This window comes from Lepidothrix coronata, unplaced genomic scaffold (assembly GCF_001604755.1).
Source record: "Lepidothrix coronata isolate B3197 unplaced genomic scaffold, Lepidothrix_coronata-1.0 Scaffold8, whole genome shotgun sequence".
NCBI lineage: Eukaryota > Metazoa > Chordata > Aves > Passeriformes > Pipridae > Lepidothrix > Lepidothrix coronata.
Genome location: NW_016690188.1, coordinates 8,170,157 through 8,185,256, shown reverse-complemented (window position 1 = coordinate 8,185,256; position 15,100 = coordinate 8,170,157). Strand labels below are relative to the sequence as shown.

Below are 15,100 nucleotides of genomic sequence, written 5' to 3'. Positions count from 1 at the left end.
GTATTAGATAATTAGAAGGCAGTTTTGTCTCTTTTGCTCTTTCTGCTTACTGGAGTTCTAGCTACCATGATCATGAAGCACCTGCTTTTCTTCAAGGCAGGAGCTTGAGATCACAAATCCTGCTCAATAGTTTTTTGGTGATAGTAGGAGAATTTCAGACAATCTACTAAGAACAGGAAGCTTTAATCTGGAAACAACAAGAATTAAAATATTACACTTAGTGAAATGTAGGTGAGTGAAAGACGATTGAAGTGGTTTTTTTTCTGGTAGTGAACTTAGATTACAGGATGAAATACAAAGACTCAGGAAATGCAAGTGCAAAGCTTCCTTGCACTTCAGAAAATCTTGGTATTGAATCCTGTTAAAAGCTGCATTTGTGTAGCCCATTTCATAGAAGGGTATTTCACAGAAGGCTTTTCACAGAAGGGTATTAATATTTCCATTGTTTTTTTCTTCCAATGTTTGACTTTCATCTTCTTTAGTACTAGCTGCTTTCTGTTCATAGTTCTGTTGTTCTTGTGATCTGTTACTCTGCAAATCCAAGCCCTACATGCAGCAGTAAACTAGTCTGCTGTCAATTAATCTGTAGTATCTCTACTGAATCTACCCAGAGTAAAATCTTGTTTGTCCACTGCCCACCTGTTTGGAGAGAGCCTTCCCTTTCCCACTCCCACCTTGTCTCACTCAGACTGACAGATGCCTTTAAAAAGAATCTGATGAACACACTTTTCTTCTGGCAACATATTTTGCAGCACTGCAAAAAACACAAAGAGCAGGAGGTTTCACAAATTAATCTCTCTTATTTTGTTTCTCTCCAAAACTATTAATTTGAACTGTAGTATTACATCTCCTGAAGTCTTGCAAGGCAACTTATAGAATTGCACTTAAAGAAATGGGCTCTTGTGTCGTGCCACAGGTCTGCTCTTGATCTTCTGGATATCTGTGTGTTACTCATGGGGCAGAGAAATGCTGGTATTTTCTGGTTGGTGTAGCTATATATCCCATTCATTGAGAATGTCTAGCAAGTTTCAAGCTGGCCAAAGCTATTTTTTGACTTTCCTTTTTTCTGGAGAAATTGTTCCACAGAATATAGGCCACCCTGATGGTCTGTGTTGCTGTTTCCGCCAGTAAGTGATGATACTTGTCTTTTCTGCATGGCTGGGTGGTTACTGTTGCTTTCCAGCAATCAATGTCCTCATGGAAGGAGTTTTGTTTTCCAGGAAACCTTTGAAATTGGTTAATTCCTTCTGTGAAATAATCAGCTCTTACTTTAATTTCTTCAGACCATAATTCCTAAGTGACTTCTTTTTGCAAGCACCTATAGTTTTCTCCCTGCTAAATTATAAGACCAACTCAAGGGTTTTTTTCTTGCAAACAGCCTCACCCTTTCCTACAGCTTCCTTATTGTGGCAATGTATTTGCCATATGCAGGATGGAAGGAGTCCTGTCAGAGATGGATTGGTGAGGAAAACAGCTCAAACATTATGGAGACAGAAGTTTTTACTGTGGTTTAAACATGTTTCAAAATGGCTTTTTGTATTTCTGCAGTGTCACTGTCTCCCTCTCCCAGACACCCCCTGTGAAGCTATTGTCTCACACAGAGTGTCCTGGGAAGGTGTCCTGAGGTGTTTCTCATTGGTCCTTTGTTAATCCCTTTCTATTGGTTGTTGACCCTTTACCTGATGGTTTTTTCTGTGTGACCCTGACCTTGTGATTGGTCCCCTTTTGACCCTCCTAAAAGCCTTATAAACCCCAACCCCACAATAAACTTCCTCTTTCCTCCGTCCCTCCTTGTGTGGTCTGTGTGTGCTCCTTGCAGGGTCGCCGGGCCACGTGCAGGGGCGGGGGGAAGGGCATTCACCTCACAGGTTATGGGGCCAGCATCCTAAGGCCTGGAGGTCTCCCCAAATCCCACTAATCCGCCGTACCTTATAGTTTGGGTATTATCACTTTCAGGAGAAGACAGTGGAGATGAAGGTGGCTGGGTTTTTTCTGGAGCCATCCTGTTTTTGCATCCTGTAGATAGAGAGTAACCAAAGAACAGGAAGCAGTTTCATAGCAACCATGCTATTTTTCTGTCTCTCTTTTGAAGACTATGCAAAAATAAAGTATCAGAAAAATTGCAGCAACAGCCCTGTGTAATGACTTTGCTGTTCTCTTGGAGTGCTCCTTGGATATTTCTTCTGTTTTTAATCTCTCAATTATCTTGCTATATAAACCGGTCTTTCACCACTCTCACCTTTAGCAGATCCTTGGAAACCCCCCCCCCCAGTATTCCTGTCCATTTTCTCCAGAGACCTCTTCTGGGGATGGTGGTTTTCCATTGTTTTAGCTATTTTTAAACAAAGGGACATTACCCTCCTTTAGCTGAAAGCAATGTAGGTATCACAGTCAGCTTCAGAAAGGTGTTGCAACTCCGTGTTTGGCAGCACATCAAAATAGAATAGGTGTTAAGGATACCAAAATAACCTGTTCTACTGCCCAACAGGTTTAAAGTCTTCATTATTGTGCACTGAGTTTGTTACCGGCATTGCTGAACACGCAACTTATGCAAGCTTTTGCTTGCATGAGTCTCTTCTACACTCTTGGAAGCTTCTGCAGAATTATGTTCTAAATCAGTTATATGCTCACAAGATGTGATTTCTCATTGCTGCTGTGAAGGAAAAATATTCATGTTTGCTTTGATTGCTTTGCATTTTATTTGTTTTCATATTTAATGTTATATTCTTGTAATTTTTCAGGCAGCATGGTCAGACAATTTTTTTTTAAAATTTCTTTGTTACAGAACACTGCGTAGAGGTTAATTTTCTTGCAGCGATTTCCGGGCTTTTAATGCCAAAATCACTGCTCAGAAAAACTGACTATTTTATATTGATCTTCCATCTTTAATGCTTCTGCTGCTCTGGACAGGATACACAGATCTCTTTAGAGGGATTAGGGAATCCTTAACAAATGTAGGATTTTGTTTCACTTATTTTTCCTGTACATCAAGGAGGTCTGGTGGCTTTTTTGGTTTTGGCTTCGTTTTTTCCCCTATTTGTTTGGGGGTTTTGTTTGTTTTATTTTTGTTTGTTTGTTTTTAATTTTGAGTACAAATACTGAAGCACTTGAAAAGCTGGTTCCCCCATCCAAGGTAAGAAAACCTGTTACTGCTGTGGAGATGTCCTTCTGCATTATATGGGTTGAGGTTTCCTATTATTTATTCTTCAGAGAAGCATATATAATAATAAAAATAATTTATTCTTTGAAGAAGGTTGACTTTGCCTTCTTGGATGAGGAATGAGATGAACCTTTTATCCACAGGTTGTGTTGTAGCTAGGTTTTTAGCCTTCCAAAAGGATGCTTACTCCCTCTGCTTCTGAAACTGGAAGCAACTTCAACCTGGCTGCCCCATATGTCACATCAACATCCTCAGACCCCTTTTTCTTCTTTCCCTGCAGGGCTGTTACAAGAATTAGCATACTTACCTCAGCTGTTCCTTGGTTTATCAGATGTTCAGAGCTGAATGTGGCAAGTCTTAAACACTTGATATACCTATTGCTGGTATACTGTATTTTCTTGGTGTCTTCCTTTAAGTCTGCTCTTCCTGTCCCATCAAACACAGAGAAGGAGGCAAGACTGAGTTCTGGAGAGTTTAGCTGGCAGACAGAGAAATGCACTACAGACTGCTCTGTAACCAGGATAAGGAGATAATGTTAGTTGTAATTAAAAAGTCTGTTTTCCAGGTTTGAGGGCAGATTTAATATCAGGGGACAACATCCAATTTCCATAATACATGCTAAAGGCAGCTGTGAACACATCTCCAAGGAGTAACATGTGTGTCCCTTTTCCCCAGTTATGTCAGAGTAAGTGGGGGCTAGGTGGGAATGACACCAAACTGGCATGTTAGCTTTGCCCTAAGACACTTCTGAAGCATCTCTTCTATGATTTTTTTATTTATTCAGTAACTAATTTTCTACAAGTACTTTTTTTCCCCCTTATATACTGGTGGAAAATCTAACAACTCCTTGAAGTTCCACATTGCCTCTCAAACAATGTAGCATCTCCAGTCAGCAGAGCCAAGTGACTGACACGCTATGGTTTCAGCTTACTCCCCTTAACTCTTTTGCTCTTACATTGCAGTTTCACACCCACTATTTTTCCCTATTATGTTTTGTCACTGACTTAGGCCAAGTGTTCAGCTCTTTGTCAGATCCATCAGGGCTTATAGGAATGTTTATTGATTCAGTAGGGCAGTAAAAATAATAAGCATTAAATGATGGAATGGTTGTAATCATAATAATGGAAAAACACAGAACTGCAGAGGATCCTACAAAACAAGCAAAAAAAAAAGGGTAGAAACTCATGAAGCAGAATAAACAAAAAAAGGACACTGAAAGGAAGAGAAAAATCCAAGATAAAAATGTAAACAGGAGCAGATGGAAAGTAACAAAATAAGAAGGTAATTTTATAGGAAAAGATATAAGAGATGGTGAAAGTGCAAGGGAAATGTTTGAGGATGGAAACAACAAAAAATACAGAGTTCTGGCACTTCTTATTCAGACAACATTTTCTGCTGCCTTTCCTGTTAAAGATTTGGAATCTGGCTTTGAAATTTTCATGCAGAAATTAATGAACTTCAAGTAAAGAAGGTAAATGCATGTCATAAGCATTTTTAATCTTTGGGGAACTTTTACCATTATTATTGGAAAAAAATCTATTTGCTTGTAAGTATGTTTATAAACTTAGCATATTAATTACTTTAAAAAAAGTAATTGAGGCTGCCAAGTCAAGTTTGCTGGTGATACTTAGTAAAACTGAAATTAATGAAGACAGGAGGTTCTTCTGAAGAATGGCAAAAAACTTTCATGCTATTATCAGGTGATTAAATGGACAATGACATTTGTGTAGATATGGGTCAAGGTCATGCACATGGCAAGAACCAATCTCAGCTTTAAATACATAGTGATGGAGACTGAACTAGCTGGTACTGTTCAGGAACTTCAACAGGCAAGCATGTAAAAATGTAACCTCAGTGCTGAATGGCCACTAAAAAGGAGACAGAATTCAAGAATTATTAGGAAAATACTAAAAAAAGAAATGAGCTAACATAGTTTTGCATTTAGATGTTCTTGGTGTGCTCACATCTTAAATACTGGATGCAGTTCAGTTCTCCCCTCTCAAAGAAAACCGGAGTGCTGATAAGGATCAATACATAGGATGGTTTGAATATAAAGAATAATTAAATAGATAATTATTTTTTTCTATGTAAAGACAGATAGGCAAAGAATATGATAATAACATGTAGCATAGGAAAACAAAATGATTGCTCCCTGTGTGTTATCATCTGCCAGATAGGTGACTTCAAATAAATAATCAGAGAAATTGATGGATTAAAAGAGTTGTTAGGAGTTATAACAGGCAGGGATACAACCATTAGCTGGTGGTTAGCTACAAATCCTTAGATGTTGGGATTTTTTGAGGAAGCATCTTGCTCTGGTCTGTGCTCCTCTCTGTGAACTTACTTAGACAGTGATAGAGATACTGGGTTGAGTGGTCCTTTAGTCTGACATTTTCAGCACAGCCTTTATGATACAGCCTTTAGTTTTTTACATCATCTCTGTCAAGGGTGTTGGACGGTGGTTTACACTAAATGATTGGGTGCCTTGGGAAGGTAAAGTGAATCAGTTGGAAAGACACCACAGCAATGGCCCCTGGAGTCTGTCGCCAGGAGAGTTGTTTCAAGGTTTGGTGTTCAATACGGACCTGCCTGTAGCACAGGTGATGAAGAGGGACCAGATCTCGTGCCACCAGCCAGTGAGAGGAGGAGTGTATTCCACCTCACTGCAAACACCACTGTACCCTTCGGTGAGGGAGATGAGGTGTGTGCCACAAAGCCAAAGGCACATGTGCACGCTGTGCTGCTCCTCAGCTGTTGTGGTGCTGGCAACAGCAGGACTTCGGGCTGGAGCTGCCCTCACTCCTCACTGGTAACACGGGCTTATAGTGTGAGAAACTGCTGGCATTGCAGACAGGGAAAGGAGTGGGCCAACCCAAGGCTAAAATAGCAATGCAGTAACAAGAGGGACTACAAGGAAAAGATGTGAACAGGGAGTGTGGGGTACTCCCTGTAGTTGAAAATTTTAAAGGACAGTGGTGGGGATGTGCTGACCGAGGCTGAAATTCTCAAGTAAGGATAGGGTCAGCAAAACAGAGGCCAGTGAGGAAAGAGTAAAACAGGGTGGCTTGCTTATTTAGGGGGTGTGTGTGGAAGGGATATGAAATAAAGCAGACAGGGCTGTTGTAGTGTCCCTGTTGAGCCTGATCACTGCAGCCTGGAGCAGGACAGACCACATATCCCCAGGAGGCTTGTTTTGTTTCCTGCAGGATTTCTGCCTCACTCGATGCACAGGAAGAACAGTGTTTGCTTACTAAGTAGCTATTCATGATGCTACTTCTTTCTCATTGTTTTGCATGAAGCATCTACCTATACTTCACTCACTGCAGTTTAGTTAGATCCCTTTTGAAAAGTTAAGTTGGAATTTTCTCATGGGCGTGTGATGGTTACAAGTATATCTGTCTCTTCATTAATAGTTTTCTTTACAAAATCTTTGAGATAAGTTTTGCCTTCCTCTTACAGAAGTGGATGTAGGGCACGAGGAGAATAAAATTGAAATTAGCGTTGGGTGCCTGATTTAAGAAAACTGGAAGGTAATTCTTCAAAGAATTCAGCATGATACTTCACTATGCATATTGACAGTGGGTGGCAGATCCAACTGCTGTGTGTTTCTGCATGCTGGGAATGTAAGTAGCTTTTATTCAGAAAATGAGACACTGACATTCCAAACAGAGGTAACATGGTGTTTCAGGGGCCTAGTCAGCATACCAGGCAAGGGACTTCTAGAAAAGGCAGGCATAAAACTGTATTCTCCAGCATACCAATGCAACTGCATTTACTGCACAAAGCTGTTCTTACTATTGCAGTAATCCTGTCCTGTCCACTTCATGTTTTCTGACTCACAGACAACGTTGTCCCTCTCTACACAGCCCTACTCAAATCCATAGTTGTTCTCTGAAACTGGAGCAAGGGCTGCATGTGCACAGTGGAGCTAAATTAAGGGGTTCAATGGCAGCTTAGCTTCTGTTTTCAAGAAATATAAAAGCATTAGGACAAAATAACAGATTAACCATCATGAGCATAAAATCCTGACCAAACATTTCTGCAGTTCCATCCAAGGAACTAATCTGATCACACCTATGTCAGCAATCCAGCATCCAATTAACACTTAAAAGCAGAGTTGGTCCAAAGTGGTGCTGTTATAAACTACTGTTTAAACACTGACTTTTTAAATAAAATAATCTCTGCTAATAAACTTTTTATAAAAAAAATCTTCACTGATAAACAGTTTTGTTGAGATGGATGAAATAACATGTTTAAAGGTCTTAGATAGTTCGATTATTAAGTTTTTGACTGTTTTAATTTTGACTAATTCCTTTATGAACTTTTCAGAAGTTATCAAAAGTGGTCTTGTAATGGCTTCAACCAGCTCCTTCAGCACTCATAGGGTGCATCCTGTCAGGTGCCAGGGACTGTATGTCCAATTTGTTTAAACGTTTCCTAACCTGATCCTCATTTCTGACTGAACTTTTGCAAGACATTCAGCCAAGGACTGAAGCCTTCACACCAAATGATGGAAGATGGCTTCTAAAAAGTGATGCTATTGGTATGTGATGTGTGGATGTGCATTACTGTGTTCTTATCCCATTAAAGATGGTACTCGGCCCAGGTACCTTTAGTTATCTAATGGTTAAATACATAATTAAGAAATAGTTGTTTACATTTGCTCTATAGTTAATGGAGAAAGACAGGCATCTCCAGTTGACATATCCTGTTTATTTTGGATTAATTCTACTCTTGGTGTCCTTGGGAATGGCAATTTAGTATCTTTTAATTCTCTAAATCATATACCAAGTCTTTCAGGACCAGTTCTACCTGATTAAACTTCAAGCATAAAATACTCTTTGGTTTTAAAGAGAACAAGATTTCAGTATATGTATCTAATTTTTCTAGCTGCATTGGCAAAGGCTGACATTCTTCCTTGCTTTGATCAGGGACATGGGTTAGGAATAGGGCACGGGTTCTTTCCGAGAGTTTCTCAGTCAGGTGTAGAACAAGGTGGAAAATTACAAATCTGAAAGGTGGAATAAATGCTACCACAACTCTATAGGTAGCACTTGTACCTTTTCTGACACAGACAATGTAGTGCCTACCAAATGTCAGATTTTGCTGTGAACTATATCATGGCAATGGGACACTGAAAAGGAGGGCCTCCTAGAAGATGAGCTGAAGTTTGGTTTATTTCCCTGGATACATTTTACTGGGACTTCCAAACACTGCAGAAATGTGAAATTTTCCCATATTCCTGTAGAGATCCTATGTTTGTAGATGTTCGCCAGATCTCTTGGAAAGCAGCAGGAATGTGGCAGCACATTTTCCATCTAAGAAGATGTGATGCTGAGTGCCAAACCTTGAGATGTTATCTGCTTCCCTGAAGAGCTGATCCTCGCAAAATTTACCAGCAGATCCTGCTGACCTGGTGGTCCTGGCATAGAGGAAAAATTGATGAGGCATTAGCTGCACCAACTGCAGAAAAAATCCTATCAGACTGTGGACATCTGGACATCATTTCTTCTCTACTTTTTCTTTGCTGGTATAGTATTTGCATCTGTGTTGTATCTGCATATTTAGATAAGTCATCTGTTGGTTAAACTGAACAACTGAGGTCTTTTATGGCCCTACACGATCCCATACAGAGAGGATGTAAAAGAAGTAAGATAGGTGTATTAGTTTTTTATTTAGCAGACAAATAAGCACTAACAACAAGACTGCACTCAAGGATGTGTGTGTCTCCATTGCTCTGCTGGAAAATAATTTGGTTGTAAAATAATAGAACAGTAAATAATGGATGGAGAACTTTGCAACACAATAGCAGTTATCTGTCAGAATTCCCTACTCTCCTTCCCCCACAAGGCTTAAAGGGGCATGTATTGTCACATAGAGCAGTTTCAAAGACTTTTTTTTGTAAGAAAGGTGGTGCGTATTTGTTTTGGAAAGTACAGCTCTATACCATTGTGAATAAACAAAAAAACCAACAAATGTACTGACTGAGGACTGCAATAAAAAACAAAATGCTGGATATTTTATTTAAGCTTGCACATCACAACTTCTTCAAAATTTGATAATTTTGACATTTTGTATTAGTTATTATACTGTAACAAATTAGCTACTGTTCTAATAATTTATGGAGAACTATCTTCTCTTTTATAGTAAATATGGAAGATTTCATACGATAATATGGTGCTGATTTATCATTTGTGTTTTCAGATTACTTCCATGTTTATGTATTAGGTTTTGATTTTTCTTTTATTGATACCTGGATGAAACCATGTTTGAACTATATATAATGGCAGTCATATTGAGCACACTCTTCTTCTCACTATCCTCCCTTCAGTGAACCATGAAGTCTGAGGATTATGTGGGACTGGTGTGCTTTGTGTTTTTGCTTTCCTATATCTCATTTTTTTTTCTTTCTTTCCTTTCCTTTTTTTTTTCTTTTAAATAAAAGCAGAACAAATATTACTAGCATACAAGTGGAAAATTTAGGCTCAGTTCAGGAAAATAACTTAGTTGTTTGAAAGGACTTTGGGATACACTTGACAAGAGGAATTTCTTTATGATATAAAGTCACTGGCATAGGATCATTGGCAGGTGTGTTTGGAGTAAATGTGGCCAGACTGATACTTCAGCTAAGGGATTGCCAATTCTTGGACTTGCCTTTTCCAGTTGCATAGAACTGATCTCATATTAAAGAACTGCAGATAGTTCATCATGGATGCAGCTCAGAGTCTGGGCCTATAAATCTAATCATACTAATCAGATAATCTGATAAATGTCCTTGCTGGAAGTGCAGAAGAATGCTGGGTGGAAGGGAAGAGTTGGAATCTTTTTAAATCTTAATTGCCTCATATGCACCATTATTTTAATGTTTGATACAGCCAGCAATTGGACAGGACGTAGTGTGTAGATCACCTCTTAGGATCAGTTTAGCCTTTTCAGGAAAGGGAAAGAAGGTCATTAATCCTTGACTTATGTGCATATACCCCACAATAGTAATGCAAGCCTGCTCACTGTTATTCTAACACTGCTAATTGGGAGGACTTCAGCAGACTGTCTTGTATCCTCTGAGGTCCAGCTGGTATCCAATTTCCAGCAGAGTTTGCTGAGAAACATGAAGGTCAAGTAACTTCTCCAAGGTTACACCATAAGTGGCTCAGCTGGGATTAGGACCCAGATTGGCCTCGCTCCTAATCTTTTGCCTTATTAATCACTCTAGTCTCTTTCTGCAAATACTTAACAGGTTCATATTTGCAGTTTCACAAACACAATGTTGTGGGCAAACTCACTTAATTTGGGGGAATAGATTTCATGAGAATGGAAATAATGAAATAGCATTAGCAAAGCTAACTCATAACTGAAATGTAAAATAATTATGACTGGATTTTGCTTATGGGAGATATTATTTTAATGGTGATGTTGTACTTCTCTTCTTGATCTCTTATGTCTCAGAACTGTGCTCATCTGACCACTCTTCCTTATCAACTGTCCATACACATACTATCGAGAAGCATGATATTTGCTGAAATTTTGGACTCTGTATTTACATTTATTATAACCCAAAGGAATTGGCTGATTGAAAATGCAGAAACAGTAACAAGATGGCTGTCACATGGTTTATTTGTTCTTTTGTAAAACTCTCTGTGAGGCAAATGCTGCAGCATTTGGGATACAAAAATGTTATAATGTAGTTGTTTTACTCATCTCTCGGGTGGGATGGAGCACTCCACCTTTAAGCAGAAAACCATCAACAGAGTTTTCAGTTAGGATGAAGAAAAACCCTGATTTTACATATCTCTAACTGAAAACCACGGCAAGTATTATGGAGCATGAAACAGTTTATAGTGCCAGCTGGTTTTAATTAAAGGCTTAGTTTCCCCAATACAAAGACACTTCATTACAAACCAACAAACATGTTCACACCAGTAGTCTGCCCTGATTCTGTACATAGGAATGGGTACAATGTACAAGACTGGAAAACTTGGAAAGCCTTGTGGGGCACAGAACTAAAATGATAGCCAACACTTCTCACAAGGATTAAGGAGCCAGAAAAACAAAAATGTCTTTATTTAGCTTGTTGCTAAACTATGTCAACACAGTGTAACTGATCTCCTGCCATTAGGCTGTGAAATCCAAAGCCATGGGGTGCAATTAAAAGGCAACCTGGCACCTGCTGTCTACACCTTTTGAAATAGCTAGAAAGAGAATATGCAGTTTATCAAGGGATTGAGGATGGTATATGAAGGGTTATCCATGGTAAATTCCTGCTTCAGAGTTAGTCTAGTACTATATGGCTTGGACTCCTACAATCTCTATCTCCACTTTTCGAAAGCTACGACTCTATATTAATAATCTCAGCAAAAATTCCAAAGATGAATGAATATGGAAATGGGACTCATTTGCACAGCAATTAGAGAAGATTAAATGCAATGACATAGTTGTGGGGCTATGCAGAGAAACTCTATTGTGCTGCTGTCTTTGTCAGACCTGGAGTGCAGTAGAGGATCGGCTAGCTAAAGATTCAAGATGACACAAAATTTAAGAATTGTTGACTATATTAAACTAATAGATTATTAGATTTTAGTCTAAGAATAATCCTTTAAAATCCATTTGAAACCTTGTAGGGAGCCAATGAAATGGATCAAAATTGGATAAAACTGGAGAGATTTCTTCCAATGTCTAATTTGATACCATTTTGAGACATCTTCAGAGCAATTTCTAGAAGATCCAGATAGAATTCCACATGTGGTGATATAGTAGAGGTACAAAAAAGTATAAAGGTATCTGAGAATAAGAAAGGAATGTAGTTTCCCATTAGATTCAAGGTTGGTACAGTTTTTATTAGGAGAGATTTATCAGCAGTGACTAGAATGGAAGTTGTTGTTCAAGCAGCTGAGAGGAAACAAGTTGTGTCCTATTCCACATGGAGATATCTGTGATTTCCACAGAATCCTACAGGAAGCAAGCACTCATACCTGAATGTTGTTTACTTCTCCCATTTGATTGTGGTGTGAAGTGTATGTATGTATCTCAGATTGAAATGCAGGAAGTACTGCTAATATTCATGGAAAAAAAGATGTATGAGAAATGTCACACAGTTCTTGAAAAAGAAACTCAAGAATTTCCTAATTTATATCGAAGACTGTACAAAGCTGTTGAAAAAAACAAATTAACCTTATAAATAACTAATGCTTTAGGACCCCCATGAGCATACTCCTTCACTCCAACTGATGGATGCACTGAGGCAGAGAGGGTAAACAACTTGAGCTGAAGTGTGTAGGTATGGACATGTGTTCCTAGATGGTAAAAACTCATGGGAGAGCTCTACTAACAGGTACTCCTAACTGTTAGAAATGCAAAAAAGGGACAGAAGGTGTAGTGTTATAGAATATGTAATGCCATGCCTTACGTTATGGCATAGAACAACTTGGCAGTTTAGATATTTCAGTTTATCTGCACCTTCCAAAACGGAAATTAGCACCAGCCTTGCAAAAGAAAACCAGACCAGTACTCAGGATGTATTATGTAATGTTGCATCAGGACAGTATGTGCAATGGTGTGTGATTTCTAGTTAGTTTGCTACCAAGAGTAAAATCTTCCCCATTTAGAGAAAGGCTTGAGGTTGATCTTGTTTTCTCAGCATTTCTGTGCGTTAAGAGATCACTGCAGTTCACTTTGATTCAAACTTCTCTGGGTTTGCCAGTTTCTCATCTCATCTGGAAAATTGTTTTCCAGTTTATTGCTCATATGGTGCTTCACTACTGATAAAAAGAATGTTGAAGTCATTAGTATCTGATGATGAAGAAGATGGTCGTGTCACTCAAGACATCCTGCTAGCTCAGCTCTCATTGAAAGCTGTAAAGTCAAGATGTCAGTTCAGGCAATCTTTCTTAGTCATCTGGCTGTAACTAGTTTTCCAAAGGGTAATGGCCTCACCTCTGAGACAGCTGGTTGGTGTAACCTGTCTCAATATATATGAGATGGGACAGGATGCTCTGGGAGGCTTAATGCCTTTTAGTTGTAATTGTGCTCTAGATTCTTGCTCTTGAGTGTTAGTTTCTGTCTACAATCCTGATCCAATTTTCTGCTTTCTAGACCTTGTCCTAGTTCCTCCTCCTCCTAAGTGCTAGTTCCTAATCTTGCCCTTCATCTGTTCAGCCTTGGTTCCTAGGTTTTGCCTCTTTCTTTTCCAGCCCTAGTTTCTGCTTTAAGTTAGCTTGCCTGAACTTGTTTCAGCTTGGACTGCTCACAATCCTGAAGACACTTGCAAACATTGAGGTAAAGTTATAATGAGCCAAATCTGATCTTCACTTAACCATGCAAACTTTAGTTTTAGTGAGATTAAAATATTCTCCAAGGACAGCAACTTTAGTATAGCCTAATCAAAAAAACATGATGTGTAAAAATTCTAGTTCTTTTACCAAGACAAACTATTCATGATGGTGAATCACATCTTTTAGCAGATTATTAGTAATTGAGTTACATGTGGTAAATAAATACAGTGATAAACTTTTAAAACCTTTTGTTTACACATTTCTCAGAATGCCTCTTCCTTTTGCTCTCTGGAAACACTCCTCCATTCCCAAATTGTAACAATAAAAAAGTCTCTTACTCATTTCACATACTGAAAAGGCAGAGAGATGCTTTCTCCACAAGTTTCTAAAGAAGACTCAGTAACTTCCTAAGAATTTCTCTCACGTGTACAACCGTATGATCAAAAATTGTACTTGAAAAAGGTGTGCTGAGAATAAGTGTATGTAGGATATCCAGCTATAACAGGGCCCCTTGACTGGATGTGTCCATCTGGTGGGTGTATTAAAACAATTAACATAGGAAACTGGTGTATGGAGTCTATTTAGCAGAGCATCATCTGGCCAAAAGCAGATTCCAACAAAGCTGTAGAAAAGGAAGGCAAATGCTGCTATTTCCCCAGCTGAAGAGTTGAAAAACTTGTCATCAACAAATTTGGGCATGGTGTAGGCTCTTTCGTGTAGAAAGAGAAACTAATTTAAATTCATGTTAGATTGAATGCTGTAGTTGTTTTTATTTCAACTTTTATTCCTGAAGTTTTAACATTTATGGTTTAGACAGCTCCAAGACTGATTTGCTCCATCAAATCCACAAAGAAAACTAAATTGTTGGCTTCTTTCACTGTTGCAATATTGCTACAGATGTGCAGGTAAAGATATAATAAGAGATCAAGGCTAAGGTCTGTAAATTCCTAAACATAATTTTCCTACATCTAAGTACGTTTAGTCCCTGGTTCCTTCCCCATGAATTTCCAACCTCTGCTGTTTGTGATATTGCCCACCCAGTTGTACCATGAAGACAGACATATTTTTTATATACTTTTCATGGACATTTTCAGAACATGCTGTCTTCTGGAGAAACATAATCACTTCAGCTTTTCTGGTGATACTAAGTAGTAGCTGTAGCTGCCAAGCAGTACATAAGGATATGGTTTATAATCTTATTACATAAAATCCAGGAAAGAAATATCAATTAATTATATTCTATAAAGTATATATTTAATAAATACATTAAATGCTGAAATAGAAAAATGCATGAGATTAAGTTTTATTCACTAAAACCCACAACGTGATTCAGAATTTTATTTGCTATAATTAAGGAATGATTTATCCCACATCATAAGAAAAATCTCAGAAACAAGAACTCTTCCAGAAAATCTGTACAGCCAACAGATGAGCAAGTTATAAGATAAGCACTCAGAATTTCAAACCACAGGAGAAAAACCAAAATGGATTTGCATCTGTAAGAACAGACTTGTGGAGGTTTCTACATTAAAACTCTGCTTTATGAAATATGTGTGAAAGACTGTCAAATTGTCTCAAAAGTATCAGTAGAAAAAGATTATAGAACAAAATGAACAGTATCAAGGCCAGTATGACCACAGCCAGGAGTTGAAGTGCAATAAGGAATGAAAGG

The 15,100-nt window shown here is 38.4% G+C and overlaps 1 long non-coding RNA gene across 1 annotated transcript; it reads left to right on the top strand.

The window, feature by feature from the left end:
* The first annotated feature begins 498 nt into the window (after positions 1 to 498).
* Positions 499 to 13,194, top strand: LOC108510173. The gene is made up of 3 exons (XR_001878755.1): positions 499 to 509; positions 1,963 to 1,965; positions 13,030 to 13,194. It is a non-coding gene; the product is annotated as an uncharacterized LOC108510173 (long non-coding RNA).
* Positions 13,195 to 15,100: the final 1,906 nt, after the last annotated feature.